Source organism: Rhea pennata, chromosome 2 (genome assembly GCF_028389875.1).
Source record: "Rhea pennata isolate bPtePen1 chromosome 2, bPtePen1.pri, whole genome shotgun sequence".
In the NCBI taxonomy this organism is placed as follows: domain Eukaryota; kingdom Metazoa; phylum Chordata; class Aves; order Rheiformes; family Rheidae; genus Rhea; species Rhea pennata.
In genome coordinates this window covers 129,396,673-129,412,915 of record NC_084664.1, presented here as the reverse complement: position 1 = coordinate 129,412,915, position 16,243 = coordinate 129,396,673, and the positions used below count along the sequence as shown (strand labels likewise).

At 39.0% G+C, this 16,243-nt stretch overlaps 1 protein-coding gene across 3 annotated transcripts in view; it reads left to right on the top strand.

The window, feature by feature from the left end:
* The window catches only part of FAM110B (family with sequence similarity 110 member B), a 111,189-nt gene that overhangs the window by 81,659 nt on the left and 13,287 nt on the right, over positions 1-16,243 (top strand). For all 3 annotated transcript variants that reach the window (XM_062570349.1, XM_062570348.1, XM_062570347.1), the window contains one exon: positions 12,342-12,415. The gene's annotated coding sequence lies outside the window, so the exon portion shown is untranslated. The remainder of the gene's footprint in view (positions 1-12,341; positions 12,416-16,243) is intronic.

The following is a 16,243-nucleotide window of genomic DNA, read 5'->3' as shown; positions in this document are numbered from 1 at the left end:
GATTTAATTAAAGAACATGTGTTCACACAGTTGTGCTATTTAAACTAATGTGCGGTGACTCAGTGCGTGTTCAGTGAGTACAATCGGAACATTTCATTGTCTGAAGACAATGCTAATAATGGTAGCGTTAAAATGGTATTATAATTTTACAAGACCGTATTCTGTTCCCAGAACTGCGAAGTGACTAAGAGATTTGCCGTTGTCAGGCGCGGGGGCAGCAGCTGCCCCGCTGCACGGCGAGCGGAGCGTCCTTCGGCTCGTCCTTCGGCTCGGCTCCCGCTCTTTGTTCCCGGTTGCCGGAAGTGAACTCCGTTTTTGCAAGAGGGGCGAGCAGGCTCGCAAAGTGAGCGCGCCGCCGTTGTAACGACCCAGCCTGGGCCTGGGGCAATCCCGCCGTGCGCTGCTTCCGTCTGACAGGTGAGCCGTGCATCGGCACCGCGTACCTGCGGCCCCCAGCCCAGGCAGCCCGGAGGGTGCCCGCTGCTTTTGCCTCCCCCTTGCAATTGCAGTTTCCTAAAAGGGGGCTCAGTACTCAGGTTTGGCAGTTTACAATTCATCTATTGAGAATGCTGTACTGTCATTGTGACTTGTAAAAACAGTAGCTCAGAAGTGAAGCACTTTATGTAGGTGATGCTTCATTTTTACAGTTAAAATTTGTTGAGAGAATTATAGGACAAAAGTAACACGGCTATGGAGTCTAGTAGAGAGCAGGTGTGTTGCTTTCAGAGCCTAGGTAAAACGATAAATACATATAAGTTATCAGTAGAAAAACAATAAATATAATGTGCACATTATTAATTCTTAGCATCGCTCAAGTAAATTGTAGTACATACATACATAATAAATTCCTTACCAGAAGGCTTTGTAGTAATGTTTGGCACCTGGAAATGAAAGTGCGGTGATATGAGACAATTATAATTATTTCTTTCATAGGAATTAGGGTAAAACAGTTCCTTGGGCATCAAGTGTTTCTTATTGTTGAATTCAGGAACAACTTAATACACTGCTCTGCTACTCCCATTGGATAATAACAGCATAGATAACTTGATGGTAAAATAAACTAAGGAAGAAAAGATAGTGTTTGCAGCACAGAGATCCTGTTGGGAAGTCTCACTGACCTTTAAAACATGCTTGTAATATCTCTGCTTGTATTCGGTGTGGACAACATCCACTGCATAAAGACATTCATTAATAAGCATATTGATGTCACAAATGCAAAGTTTGCTTCATTCTCTTATTTTCTATAATACTTAAATAAAAAGATCGTGGTGGTAATTCAAAGAGGAGATTACTGAATACAAACACTGAGATCAGAATAATGCACAAGATCCTCTGTAATTTCACTGCCTAGTATATGCTTGGTGGCATCAGAAATCTCCCTTAACTGTAGATGGCTGCTAAATAACAGGATTTCTTGTACCTTCCACTCAGTTTTGTCCCAGCCCTGGGTGTCAGTATTGCCACACAGTGGCTCTTGGGACTCTTGCAGCATTTTGAATGCTGTTGCAGCCAGCAAGGCTTGTGCAGCGCAGTGCTGCTCATAAACCTTCTGTTTAGCCTCTGCCAAAAGTTGAATGCCAGTCGGCAGCAGCTTCCTTTCTCGGCCATTCCCTCAACTGATTCCTAAATGCTACCTGCATGGAGATCCCGCACAGCACTGCCTGTTAACTAACTGCCTTCCTGAATAAATTATAGGTGCCCACGACAAAAAAAATGAAAGCTTTTATTCTAGGTAGGTCGCCCCTTTTGCCTCTTTTTCTGTTGGTTTCCATCCTATTTTGTGTGCTGTAGACGGCTAAATTATTGAGAGAAACAAAAGGCAGAAGTATAGAGGGCACAGAGTACAGCGCATACCCAGAAGCAGATTTCTTAGTTTTTCAAGAATGGAGGAAAAAAGGAATGATAGCATGAAATGGGTATCTGTGGTGATGGGTTTTGACGTGTATGGTATAATATGTATTATTGTGTTTTCCGTGTTTTGGAAGATTTGCTGTTGTGGCAAAGGTACTGTTAGCCCACGAAACTGAAGTAGCAAGATGAGAATTGGAGGATCACGTCAGCTGGAAGGGGCCACCCTAGGGGACATAGTCCGTTCTGTGGCTCAAAGCAGATCCAGTTGGATCAGGTTGCTCAGGGCCCTGTGGAGGCAAGGTCTGAGCATCTCCAAGCCTCTCTGGGCTTCTGTTCCAGTGTTTGACCTCTCTCAGGGTAAAAAGATTTTTGCTTTGTATACAGAGTCAGAATTTCCCATGTCCCAGGTAGTGGCCATTGTCTCTTCTGATCCTCCTGGTGCACCTCTGAGAAAAGCCCTTGCTCCTTTCTGTTGGGTAGCAGTAGATAGCAATTAGCTCCTCCTTTTGCCCTTTCTTTTTAGGACTGAATAAACCTGGTTCTCTCAGCATCTCCTCATATGTTGTGTGCTCTAACCTCCAAACTTGCTCTGGTGTGTCAATGCCCTATGCTGGGCAGCTGGTATGGTTCTCAGTAATGTGTCCAAGAGACATCACTCCCTCCTTACTGTGTTGCATCCAAGAAATATTCTAGTGTTTGATTCCGTTTTCACCCTCAACTGTTCTTCAGCTTGCACTTTTCTCTACCTTTTTCTGCCATATCTCCAGAGAAACTGAGATTTTTCACAGAGGCAATACGAGAAGACCCAGAAACTCATTTCAGACAATTGTGCACACGAGGCTGTGACTCCAAATACTGTATATAACTAGAGAAAAGGAAAAGCTGGTCATTATCTCCTAGTTTTTTTCATTCTCTCTTTACATCCATTCTTAAATTTGTCACTATTCAGTAAGTCTTGATCCCAACTTTTTTTTCTTTGAAGAACTTAGAACATTTTGGATAGTATAAAATTAAAAATTCTGTGTCAGTCAAACACAAACATCCAACAAAGACAGGTAGATGCTGCTAAAGAGCCAAGATTCAAATGTAAATTATATTCTGTTAATGACTGAAGTGGAAAAATGGTGCTTAAACACCGTATCTACTGCAGCTTCCATGTTTTTTTTTCAGGTTAGATTGCCTCTGGTATTTCAAAAGCCTTTATTCAGATACTGTATACTCTTTCAGGGAATCTAAACACAGTTTAGCAGGGCAAAGCACAGTTGGAGACTGGCTCGGTGCCCAGAATCTGCTTTTAACCTCTGCAAAGGCCCTTCTCTTTCTCAGCAGTACTGAACGTAGCGTAGATGGCAAAATGTCCAAAATTTTCTTAATGAGGAAGGGAAAAAGGAATAATTTCCAGGATAGAATTTCTGAATCTCAGTGAATCACATGTTATTAGTGCTAGCCTGAAAGAACATACGTGTTGTAGAGGTCTTAAAACATATGATCAGGCATGTTATAAACATCCAGGTTAGCCACTAGAGAGGTAAGACTGGATAAATTTGAGGTTTTTTTTTTTAATATATCTTCCATTAACTTCCAGTTGAAAATCCACATGCAGTTACTGTACATATATATTCTAACAGAGTTACTATTTTCAGAATGCATAATGTGGAGCAGTAAGTTTCAACTTTTTTTTGAAGTGCAGACCATTAAAAGTTGTCTGATATATGAATGGATTCTTATATAAAGAACTTACAACTTCGGATGATATATTTGCATTTCATAGGTATTTTTTGAAAATTCCTCTGGAATAACACATGGACTCATGAAGGAACCACTGACCACAGATTTAAAATCAAATAGATTGATAATATGATTGCATGTTTTTATTTCTTGCTGACTGAAGAAGCTAATCTACCTCTCCCTCTCTAACATACAGTAATAAAAACACAGTGTTGATCAATTGTTAAAGAAATGTTGCTCACAGTTGATGCTCCTTTTGGAACTTGACGTGATGTGCACCCCTTTGCAAAGTGAATGAATAAAATATTAGAAAGGTAGAGTTTATGGTGCAGGTAGGAATTACATGCATGATCTTTTTTCTGTGGTTGCATTGAGGAAATGATTGAAGTGGAGCAGGGGTTATCTTTACATATGACAAACCATTTTTGTTTTGGTTTCTTTTAATAAGAGGAGCGTCTATGAGTGTGTGCACTCTTTTGATTTTGGACTAAACATAAAACAGCTAGACATCAGAAAACTTGAAAGGCCCACTGAAATTTAATTAGATAGCTGCATAAAAAAATCAAAGGGTTTTGTAGAGAGGAAGGAAGAAGCTCCTTCTGGAACTAGTGCACATATGTAATGCAGAGTCCTATTTTCATTTCCATCTCCTCACCAAGAAGTATTACCTAGCAGATGTGTATGTTCTGCTGCCTAGGGTTATGGACCAAGGATTAGGAGGAATTAACTGTATTGCTTTACATACCCATTTATAAAAACTATTCTTTTATCTATTTTATGGAGTAGTAACTGTTGAGCAAGGTAATACACATGACATATGCTTCAACAGCAACCAATATAGCAGCTACTTGTTTCAAAAAATGTTTTTCTTTTGTACTAGATTAAGTAATACTGAGTCCAGCTAAATACGCTGGATCAAGTGTTCAGTGTCAGTCTCAGGATGAGAGGCTACCTGATATTTAATGTTGATTATTACAGTTAAACAAGTGAAGTAATAGGGGATTCCATCGTGGAAACACCAAGTACGATTTTTGAGTGAGATAAAGTGGCACATCCAGATGTAAAAATATCATACAAGCTATCAGACCTGTTTGTTTTTTAAGTCACCTTCTGTTGGCAGGATGAAGGTGAGCAAAGTTTAGCCATGATTCATGCGCGAGGTCCCTGATGATGTGATGTTCATTCTCATAAGAATTTTCCATTTCATTTTTGTAGCTCAATAACTGCCTTGGATCTCTATTTTCCCATGTTACAGTAATTTTTGCAAAGAACAGTGAGATGAATGTTTAGATAGAGATGATTGGGAAGCGTTTAAAGCACAATTTCCAATTTTTGTTTTCAATTAAGGAAAACTTATGTTGCAAGTAAGCTGTTACATATTGTGCAACTTCTGCAGAGCACTTTCTAACCACCTGCTAAATGCACTCCACGTTGCTCACTGAAGAATGGTCTGCAGCTTTGAGTTTCCTCCCTACTCACGTATGTGGAGGCCAGCTTGTGACTTGGGCCAGCTTGCAGCACAGGCACGCAGTGCTCCTTTGTGCGTGCCCATGTTGGCACTTGGTGTCCTGACCAAGATTTGTTAGCATCCAGCTAGTTCACGTGAAGTTGCCTGTGTTGTTTTCACTTTTCCTGTTGCAATGTTTCTAAGGTCATACTGTTTAGGGCCAAGACTTAAACCAGGAAGAAACAAAAAGAATGGCTAGAGAAAGTTTATTTACATACATACATACATACATATATATATATATATATATATATATATGTTCACATTTCATAAAGAAGACAGACTGCAAGCACTGTGATGCCTTTAATATGATGTTGCCTAAGAAAATACTTAAAACCCGCTGTATAATAGTTTCATTCTGTTTTTCTTTCACCTCAGTTTTCTCCTGCAATGGGAAAGAGTCCTTTTACTTATTTTAATTACTCTTTAAGATTCCAATCTCTGTCTAAGCTAAGTCTTGGCAATTCTTGGGTTGTGGATATCCAAGGAAAAGCTAAGTTTGGCAAGAAATGAAAAAAAAAACATGCTAAAGGAAATGAATACGTAGAGTGCATACAAATATTTTAGTATGCAGTGACACAATCAAATGCACAGTATTACAGTGTCACTAACAAGAACTATTTTCTCTCCTGAGGGAGAGAACTTTAGTGTTTTACTGGCATACGCGACAGTGTTCAGTTGAAGGAATCTGTAATGGAGAGAATTACCATTCCAAAATAGCCTGATCGCCTTTTCCTTATCTAGGAAGGTAACGCCACAGATTTTGGGCTCATCAGCCTGTCATTGACCTGTGTCCCTGATTCTGGATGAAGCACTATTCAACTTTGCCTGTTGCCGTGTGTGTGTGTGTGTGTGTGTGAAATCTCCGGGATCTGACTTGTGTGTCAGACACATTGGCGGTTTCTTCCTCTTGAGTTTTTGAAATTTGGAATATGTAGTATCAGTGATCTGAGCTCTTCAGTGGTTTTTCCTTTCAACATAGTACTTTTCCAGTGTAAGGATGCTTAACTGAGAAGCAACCAACTAAAGAAGCCATTGGTGGAATAGAACAGTGTTTTCTGGCCCCACTAGTGAAAAGTGTACATCTTTGACCTCAAAAGGATAAGATACCCTAAGAAATATGGCTGACTCGCCAAAAGAAATAGGATGCTTGCCAAAAAGAGATGGAAATTTTTTTTCTGTTGCTTTTATATTTCAGTGTTACTTTGCCCTAACCCTAAAGATCACAGCCTGATTTTACAAAGTTTTTTTTATTATTTAATTAGTCTTCTTGAAAGGGAGTATCACTTCTTCCTCAACAGTTTGCATATCCTTTAGCTGGTAATATTAAAAATGCTTAGAATTTATTTAGCTACAAATTGAATTTTAAGATCCTAAGATCTCCTTATAGGAGTTATTAACATATTTCACTTGACCTTGATTTTTACCAGCAGGTGAGAGAAACTGTTAAAATTAGTATAATGAGCAATTGCAGTAGGCCAGCTGCCTGGCCCTTATTCAGTGTTTTTATAGCAGTTGCAAAAGAATTTTTTTTTCTTAAAGAGAAATTTGAATGAGTCTGTGGGAGAACAAAGGCGTAGAAAATGTGAATTGGGAACTGATGTAATTCAAACTCTTGTGAATGACTGATCTGAAAAATGTTGAAATTAATGTTTTTTTTTTTTTTTTTTTTTTTTTTTTTTTTTTTTTTTTACAGTCTTACGTCTTACTGTAGTCCACAGTTCCTTATTTTGGCTTCATTGCTCTCTGCCTAGGTTTAATATAATTTCTGCCTTTACATCGGTTGTTCAGACTTCAAGGTGAAGCTCAGGAGGTAAATTGCTTTGTGTACATGGCTTAGCTTCATGGATTTTTGTGACTTTTAGAAGTCTGACATCAGCTTTTCTCTTGCTGTTTAGATTTGACCTATCCCATTTTTTTTTTTTTTTTAAGAAGGGAATTGGAAAGGTGAGGACAGTTGCTTTAATGATTCATGCTAAGGCAAAAGTTAAAATATGTCTCGTGAGCCCATCGATAAGATCCAAATGATCCATCATTTTTTTGCACAGATGTCAACTACCATGTCTTTGGCACTATATCACATTTTATCAGTTTTTAAGAGAAATACTCTATGACCACTTTCTGTTTGTAAAAGAAAATGTTGTAGAGACCAGCAAAAGTCGTTCCTGTAGAGGTAACACAGATCTGCTATCACTCACCTTGTTAATTTACATAAAGAGAAAAATTTAAGAAATGATTGAAATCAGAAATAAACATAAGTCATGACTCCTCACAGCATGTGGTATATACTATGCAATCAGTGTTTTCAGTGTGTGGTGATATACCTAGCTGTATTTTTATCTGAATCATATACATGCAAGAAAAGTGAAATCAAGGACCTCTAAGTCCACAAAGAAGTCCAAAAAAGAACTGAAAAACCTAATTATGTTAGTTACCAGCAGTAATAAGTTCTACAACCATCTTGAAGACCAGTTGTTTGGTAGTGATTTGGTCACAAATACATGAACTCCTTTTCAAGCTAAGGCTGGCTGCCTATTTTACTACAACTTCCCAAGAAAGTGTGGAATAAATACAGCTTGTTTCTTTATTACCTACCTTCCATCTCGTGGAGAAGACAAGCATACATTATTTAAGGGCCTTCTGGGTTGCTCTGAATTGGCCCTGGGCGATACAGATGGATAGGCAGAGGAGCCAAAACTTTGTGACAATGATCTGGCATAGTGCATGCAGAAGGGATGAGATTTTCTAAAGCCACTAGAATGATATCTGTATGAGTAATTGGAACTTAAGAAATATTTATATGACACTTCTTTTACTCAAAAAAAAAAAGTAATTGAGAATGGAGGATTTTATACCTTTATTTGTGCTGACAGATGTTCTGAACACTGGTTCACATTTCCTACAGAGATTTGGGTTGTATTCTGTTCTCTCTCTTGCTTTTCATGCAGCTATGCTTTTTTCATAGGTTTAAAATGTTTACAGTACTGTACCTGGTCCCTCTCTACTATGTTAAAGGTCTTGAACTGGTTAAGAAGTTCACCTGAAATGTAATGCTGAAGGGGGGCGGTACATTGGGCTGAAAGTGTTGAAGGAGATTTGTTACCAAAACAGTTCATCCTCTTGAAACAGTGAGGTGAAAGTATAGTTCTGCCTTGGGCAGGTGGATTTGTTTCAGATTCTGTCGTAGACTAAGGTGGTGTTTGTTTCTGCCCTTACAAAGTCTAATTGTGTCTGCCCATGGATTTCCTAGGCTCTTTTTTTTCCTATCCGAGCTGCACCAGGCACAGTCTCCAGGCACAGTGAGCACGCTGTTGAGCGTATCAGGGCTCTCAAAGATGCTGCGCAGGGTAGTGCATCGCCGTTAGTCCTGTCTGAAGCACTGGAGAACATTGCACTGTTGTGTTGATCTTGTGAACTTGTATAACACTTAGGTTTGTTTTGAGAAATGTGCCTCCTGACTGGGAGTAGCACAGAGGGCCTTCTTTGCAACACTGTGCAATTGCTTACGTGAAGGCAGGCTGAATATTTATAATGAAACTAATGTGCATGTATAAGTTATTAGGAACATGTTTTGTATAAAACTCTTAGTTCAATGTTGTCCTTTTTGTCTGTATTTCTTGATGATCTGACTCTATATGCACTCATCAGCTTTATCCATTAACAGTCTGTCCTTGTACATTCCTTTTACAGCTGCTAAATAGAGTTGTTGGTCTTTTGTTTTCTATTATCAATGATTGAAACCAGTAATATGCTTAAAAGCTTCACAGAACATTAACTGTTTGAATTGTGCTTATATATCTATCTTGTTCATTGCTATCGTAGGTCCAGGTCTAAGTTTAATGAAGCCCATGGGATGTGTTCCTTCCTAGTAATTTCAGTTTAATGCATGTCCTCTCAAGAAACCCTTGAATTAGAGTATGTTTATTGTAGAACCAAAAATTATGACAATCTACTGTGCAAGAACTGCTCCAGTATTAATACTTGAATTTTTTGTTATAATAGTCTCACTGCAGCACTTAGATGCAACAGGCTATACATTTTTGAAATGGTATACACTGCTGTTCATTAAAAAAGGACATCTTCTGCTGTATAGCTCACACTGACAGTCACATCATAAATGTGTTTTCCCTGTTGCTATTTGAAATAATTATATAACATAAGTGTTACATTTTGAGGAAATGATAGAAAAGTTTCTAGTCTTGCCAGAATTTTGAAGGGTTTTATTTTGGATATAGCTGCTATCCTATGAATAGTTCCCAAGTCATTTGAATTACTAGTATTAGAGTAAACCATATAGATAGGTGTGTGTGTGTTTGTATATGAATGTATTTATTCATATCAATAGAAAATAAAAGTGTAAATACCTTGATGTGATAGGAAGGAAGCTTTTTGGTGCATGGCCTTGCACTATGTCTGTGTTAAGGAGCTCTTCTTAAAAATACTGCATTGACGAATCTTTCTGTGCCAGCCTGACTTTTCTGCCCTTCTGCTGGGTGGCCACAAGCCTCACAATGATATTAGAAGAATGGATTTTTTGGCTTCCTTTCCTGTTGCAGTGCAGTTCTGCATGTAAAAATAAGTCCACCTTTCTCAGTGGATGCTGGACTTCTTAGTGACGTCTGGTGTCTTTTCTCTGCCAGCTTTGTTCCAGTTGCAGGGCAGAGTGCTAAGCTTGAGGATGGTAATTTCTTAAGCCATAGCAAGAGGAGATGACAGACCTCATTCACCAAACACCTGCGTGTTTTTTCCTGATCTGCCTGTTGGTGCTCTTAGGCAGGTCCTTGCATTGCTGATGCCCCAGACTGCTGAGTAACTGTGAACATGCCTTTGTGGTAGAAGGTGTGCCCATCCACGGGGTGCGAACGTGTAACTGGTGGGGGTTCCTGGTGAGGAGCAGCAGCTGGGCAGCTGGACTGAGAAACAGCAGCAGGCACGTTTCATCCTAGCAACCACAAAGAATCCGAATAGAAAGGAAGAGCAGATGGTGAAATGAGGCAGGATCATTTTTCTTTAACAATTCTTGTGAGCTTATGGATATGTTTACTGTCTTACAAGGGGACTGAAACAGAACATAAACCTCAAGTTCAAGCCAGGATAGACCACAGCAGAAGTCTCAAATCTTTCAAGTCAATGGAATAGGACTGACCTCTCAGCTGGATGCTGTCTCACATTTTATTTATTTATTTATATTGCAGTCTTTGACTATTAGATAAAATCCTCGGACTGTTAAATGCCTGATTAAAAAAAAAATAGTTTATGGGGTCATTAGAGATATTTGACTGAGGATGAGATAATGCCTTGGAAAGGAGCAGAATGAAGCTGAGAGGGATTTAGCAGGAGGAGAGAAAAAAACAAACACATACTGCTCAAACATAAAAGTAGATCATGAGATGAGACAGATATAGACTACACTGGCAGAGATGCTCATCAGTCATAGTAGGGAAAAACAAAGAAAACTTTGTTTTAAACAAGCCCCAACCTATCCACTCTTACTTTAAAATATTTTACAATTAAACACAGTTTGCAGTGTTGTATTCCTTCACATAAATTTGGGAGTGGAATTGCTGAGGGGAGGAATATAGTTTTCAGATCTAATCTTGAAGGAACAGTGAGGGAAGGATCAGGAAGAGAGGGTCGGCAGGGATTTGGGGCGGTTGTTTGAGGGGCATTGGCTGGGGTACTGGCTACTAGTGCCTGGTCTTCTCTGTCCAGTAAGTACTGGGCAAATTTGCTGGTATATTTTTAGGAAAATCTTGTTTATATGATAAATGGTTGACATATGAGCGTGCAGTCTAGCTCATTCTTCCAAAGCTGTAAAGTTTCTCATATGCAGCTGAAAATCAAAAGTGGAAAAAAGTGCATGACAGAAATGAAAATTGAAATATGTATGTAAAACGTTATGTACTCAGTAACAATGCAACCTGAAGAAAGTATCAATTATTATTTTTAATGTATCATTAAATGCCTATATACAAAGGACATCTTGAATATACTAATTTATCTTCCTTAACTATTGTGTGTATAGCAACTTAATTTACAGAACAATTATCCCATAACTTTTAAATATTCATGAGGGATTTCTGTCTGTCCTATGTATTGTGAAGATATTTACACAAATTTTTATCAGGTGAGACATTACAAAGGTTTGGATTTTTCTCTGTGTGGGCTTTAAACTGATATAAATCTAAGATCTTGCCTAATAATTTTGGAGAGGAAAAGGAGAGAATGTGAGGTGAAATGTTTATCGGTTAACTAGAATGGTAGGATTTTGTAAATACTTTTTTAAACCACAGCAACACTTGGTATTTTAAATAAGTGCTTAATTAAGAAAAAGAGAAGAGGCAGTTAAGTCTTGTGCAGCAATAGAAATTCATATATTTTATTAATTTTGTGTCCCTGGTTCATTACTGTAGTTCTTCCATGAATAATCTGTGCAAATAGATGCTAGAAAGTAAATAACTAATTTCTTATACCATGTAAGAACTTAGAAGCTTTTTAACAAAGTTGTTTAGTAGGCTATTTACTTTTTGAACTTAACCCCATATCTGGGAGGTCATTTAAAAACGAACCATTACCAGCGACATTTTTAATGTCAAAATTGACTGGCATCTGAGCTGCAGTAACATTAACATCTAAATGTTAATATTATTCCTTTGATGAATCCTGATGAGGTAGTTGACACTGATTCCTAGCCTTCATAAATCTGTTTCATGGAAGTAGGTTTTTTTAGGGTGATTTTTTTCTTTTAGTATGTTTTTGTTCTTCACCTGGAAGTTGTCAAAAGCAGTTGATAGCATTTATCTATAATAACAGCCTGAAATGCACAGTTTTCTAGTGTTCTTCATGAATGACTTAGAAATTTCATTTCAAAGTTGAGCCCTATTTGCGTTTATGCATTCTCCCACCGCAAGGTGCCAACTCGGTTGCATACCTTGCATACGGTGGCATATGCGAGTTTTTGCTTCGAGGCTTCCCAAATGGCTTTTTAATTAGTTTTGTGACACAGCTCGTAGCTTTTCCAATGGACAGATGTGTTGCTTTCCTTGTTTTTCTCTTTCATTTGAAATATTGTTGGTTGCTTTCCTGGCCACCCCACGTTTTTGTCCTTCCCTGGAGCAGTGTGGGCTCTCCTTGGTGCTTGGTTTCCAAGTCCTCTAACATTACAGAATTGTTCAGCAGCACTGAAGTGTATATGCTTGCCATATTCCTACTTTTTTTTTTTAACCTTTTTTTTTTCATCTTTTCTTTCAAACAGATCCCTTGAGGCGTTATGGCGTTATAATCTGTCATTCAGAGCCTGGACAAGAGTTTAGCACTGTGTTTTTACAGGTATGATTTTCAATTAACATATGTTTCTTTATCCTGGGGTTGGTAATAACAAGGGTAATTGCAGAAGGACTTTTCCTTTTCTTCTTCTGCTGTCTTGGGAGGTATGTCGTGATAATAGTAAAGGTCCAGAAAGAGTGATTTAATTTATTTGATCACAGACTGATTGGCTGTGAATATTTGTTCCTTGTGTTTAAGATTGAGGTTTTCTTTTACTGACCTCAATCATAGTGATGTATGTGCCAGCATGGCAGAATCCTCTCTTGAAATAGTCCGGTATTTCAGGTGGAGGTTTTTCCTTTATTTCCAGTCTGTATTTTGTCTAGTTGCAGTCTTTCAATTCAGTAAACTGTGAGAATTTTAGAATGAAGAGTTTCAACCCAAGAAGGGACTTCTAGCCATAAGCCTCCAGGGGTTTTTCTAGTTTATCTTGTTATTACTTGTCTCCAAAATGGAAGAAAGTTTCAACATTTCTGAGTCTGTCCACAGCACTCTCTGAAGTTGATTTCAAGGTCTGAGCAGGTGGCAAGCATTAAAGTGTTTAAAATCTTTTATCCATCATTAAAGCTCCTAAACAAAAGAGGAAAAATCTAATATCAGGAAAAATTGAAAGAATGTGGTCAAGTAGCTTTATTCTCAGTAAATATAAAGAAAAACAACTGAAACCCTGAAACCCAAGGAGACAAAAGGAGAAGACAGTAGTTATGAGTGTGGCATTTTTTAACAGTGATGGTACACTAATAAATTTTAAAATGGTAATAGTGTTTGAGTGTCCCTGAATAGTTGAATGGAGTTTGCAAAATTCACTTTACACAATATATGTCAGTTTTAAATTACAGGACTTTAAATATTTGTGTCAAAGAAAAAAAAATAGTAATCAATATCTGATGTTCCATGTATCAAATCAGCAACACACTGCACTGTTTATTAGTTTAAATTCCATTCAGTAGAAAGCATTTTTTGTTCATCTGTTTCCAGTCTCCATATTTGGCTACAGAATGTAAATTTATATTGTGTGAGGTCTTAAATTAGCAATTATCACTGCTGTTTTATTTCAAGAAGAAAATGTTAAGTTTGAGAGTATACTTGGCTAATTTAAGGGTAAAAATCAATTCTTAGAATGTTGAAATTGTCTCAGAACCAAATGTTGTAAGCTGAGGAAATTCAGACCTTAATTCCAAATATGTTGTAGTATAAAATGAAAGACAGCAAAGCTGTCTAAGCTGTGCCAATGATTGACATCAGTAACATTCAAAGCCTTGTAATTAATCTGCTATAATTTTTTGTGGTCACAAATTAAACTATGCTAATTTCAGTCATGTTTCATATTTTCACCCTCGTGATGTCATGTTGTATGGGATTTATTTCTGTCTTCTCAGAAAACTAATTCAACGTTTGGTGTTCATACAAATGCTTCAAGAGATCTGTAATTTGGGGGACAGTGTCTTGCTTGCTTTACAAACAGAAAAGATAGAATTTCTGATTTGAGATGAAAACAGCATTCGGTCTTGGCTGCGTTGACACAGCCAGCACGCCTTAATTGTTAGCTTTTGGAGAACATCTAGAAACAAGTGGAGATCAGTGATTATTTGGCTCAAGTGGGTGAGGGGCATCTCTGTCCCCAAAGAGGCTCTGTCCCCTGGAGAGGACGAGGCGATGGGCTCGAGCTGGGGCTGGAGGTTACCTTCAGGCAGGCAGTGCTGGCAAGTGAGAAGGCTGTAACCAAATGGCCTCGTTTGTAGCTAAGAGCCTTGTTCGCTGTGTCCTGGGATTTGTCTGGCTAAGGGGCTTGATCTTGGGAGTTTTGAGTTTGATTTCTCTACACCAACCTATTTAGAAAGGTCATTGATAGTCATCTCTGAAGAAGGAACAATTTAATGGGCAGTAGCAGTAGCTTCAAGCGCAGGGGACCTGTATCCGACTTCTGGATTTGGAAAAATTTCCTTTATAACATTGGGTTATCACATTCAATCTCTTGTTTAATTCCCTGTTTGGGGCTTTTGTTAGCAGGAGAGGGGAGCTATTAAACAGATCTGTATCACAGGTATGAGAGGAGGATGAAAACATAGGCAATGGTGAGGTCATATGATAGGCTTATAAACAGATAAATAACTAAGCAAGTTACACAGTCTAAAGCACTTCTGAGGACTGGATCCAAGAGTATTCGTAGGTTCAGGACTATCCAAGGGGAAGCCTATTACTTGTATCAGCACTGCAGCAAATAGCAAACGAACATGAGATGAAGCAATGTCAAAAATAACAGCTGGATTTATTGTAGAATCTACAGTAAACCTCTGTTTGTTTGACTGGCAGGTGTTTCTGGTTGACGGGATTCCTCCCCTTCTTGTTTTTCCTTCTTGAAAATATACTGAGCTGTGCTTTGGGAGGAGCTTCAGGGGTAATGTGTTTCTCCACTGCACCCTCACACCAGCTCTGTTCCTCATGGCATGACATGAGAGTGGAGAGAGAGGCGATGAGGAGGAGTATTTGAATAGTCTCTTCAATTTTTTTTCCCTCATACTTCTCTATTCTTGTATGCATTTTCTGCTTCCAGGCCCACTCTTTGGTGTTCCCTCCTTTGTTTTCAACACCTTTCCCTCTCTGCTCTTTTCCTTGTGACTGCATTTCTCCTAATCCTCCACATATCTCACCATTTTTCATTCTTCTTGTGCCTATCTCCACACTTCTAATTCCTGAGTTTTAGGGGTGGATTGTTTTGCCTCCTTTTTTTTTTTTTTTTTTTTTTTTTTTTTTTTTTTTTTTTTCCTTGAAGCTGGAATACCTCAACTCTGGCTTCACTGTCTCCCTCTTCACTTGATTAAATACACTGGTGCCATGGTTCTGACTCAATACAGCTTTTACTTGTTTTAAGATAGTGAGGTTTTTAGAGGCTTCTGAAAAGTTGTGGATAAGAAGAATTTCCAGCATAATCATAACTTCACTGGGGTCCACAGATATATGGCAAACCATTTACTACAAGTCTAGACATTCTGAGTTTTTAAATGCAGCTTTTTAAATGCATCATTTTAGTGAACAGTCATTATATTGAATGTCAAATTGGGTTTTAGAAAAAGGTTTGGATATTCTGGATGTCATCTCCAGACATATGGAGGAAAAGAAGGTGATCAAGAGTAGTCAGCATGGATTCACCAAGGGGAAATCCTGCTTAACGAACCTGATAGCCTTCTCTGATGGAATGACTGGCTGGGTAGATGAGGGGAGAGCAGTGCACGTTGTGTACCTTGACCTCGTGAAGGCTTTTGACACTGTCCCCCATAACATCCTCCTAGATGAACTCAGGAAGCATGGGTTAGACGAGTGGACAGTAAGGTGGATTGAGAACTGTCTGAAAGGCAGAACTCAGAGGGTTGTCATCCGTGGCACGGAGTCCAGTTGGAGGTCTGTGGCTAGTGGCATTGCCCAGGGCTCAGTACTGGGTCCCATCCTGTTCTTCTTCATCAATGACCTGGATGAGGGGACAGAGTGCCTCCTCAGCAAGTTTGCTGATGCTACCAAGCTGGGAGGAGTGGCTGATAACATCCGAGGGCTGTGCTGCCATTCAGAGAGACCTGGACAGGCTGGAGAGTTGGGCGGAGAGGAACCTCCTGAGGTTCCACAAGGGCAAGTGCAGGGTCCTGGACCTAGGGAAAAGTAACTCCATGCACCAGTACAGGCTGGGGGCTGACCTTCTGGAGAACAGCTCTGCAGAGAACGCCCCTGGGAGTGCTGGTAGATGACAAGTTGACCATGAGCCAGGAATGTGCCCTTGTGGCCAAGAAAGCCAATGGTGTCCTGGGGTGCATTAGGAAGAGTGTTGCCAGCAGGTGGAGG